We start from the raw sequence: 548 nt of genomic DNA, 5'->3' as shown, positions 1-548 counted from the left end.
CTGGTCCACTTCGTTCCTACCAGTATAAAGTCCCACTCTGAATCCCATCGCCTCTCATCCAGGAACCGCCCGACTCTCGATTGTTATCTGTTCAAGCCTCCGTGTGGCTTAGTTCGACTTAGAGCAGGCCCAGCAAAGGTTCAATTTACTCGCCGCTGTTCTTATTCGTGAGCGAGAACCCGGGTCACCGGGGTCAGAGCCGAGTGCAGCGCTAACCACTGCTCCAAAGGTAAAGACAAAGAACCCCCGTATAGCCTGCGACAGACTGTAGGGGAAAGTAATTCTAGACTTGAAGCTTTCGTGACTGCAAGGATTCATATTCTTGGGTTTTTTCGGTCAAGTCACGTAGGTAAAACATTAAAATAATAAAAGTAATTTTTATTTTATTTTACTTTTATTAATTTTAATGTTTTACCTACGTGACTTTACCGAAAAAAACCTAAGAATATGTAGGGGCAAGTGCTGTTAGCGAGCGCTGTTGAAGGGTGAAATGGCACACGAGGGGGTGGGTGGCCAGCACCACTTCTCATCGACTTTGTCCCTACGTA

This window comes from Lethenteron reissneri, chromosome 57 (genome assembly GCF_015708825.2).
Source record: "Lethenteron reissneri isolate LAM-NWPU_2019-01 chromosome 57, ASM1570882v1, whole genome shotgun sequence".
Taxonomy (NCBI): Eukaryota; Metazoa; Chordata; class Hyperoartia; order Petromyzontiformes; family Petromyzontidae; genus Lethenteron; species Lethenteron reissneri.
Note: the sequence above shows the minus strand (reverse complement) of the source record.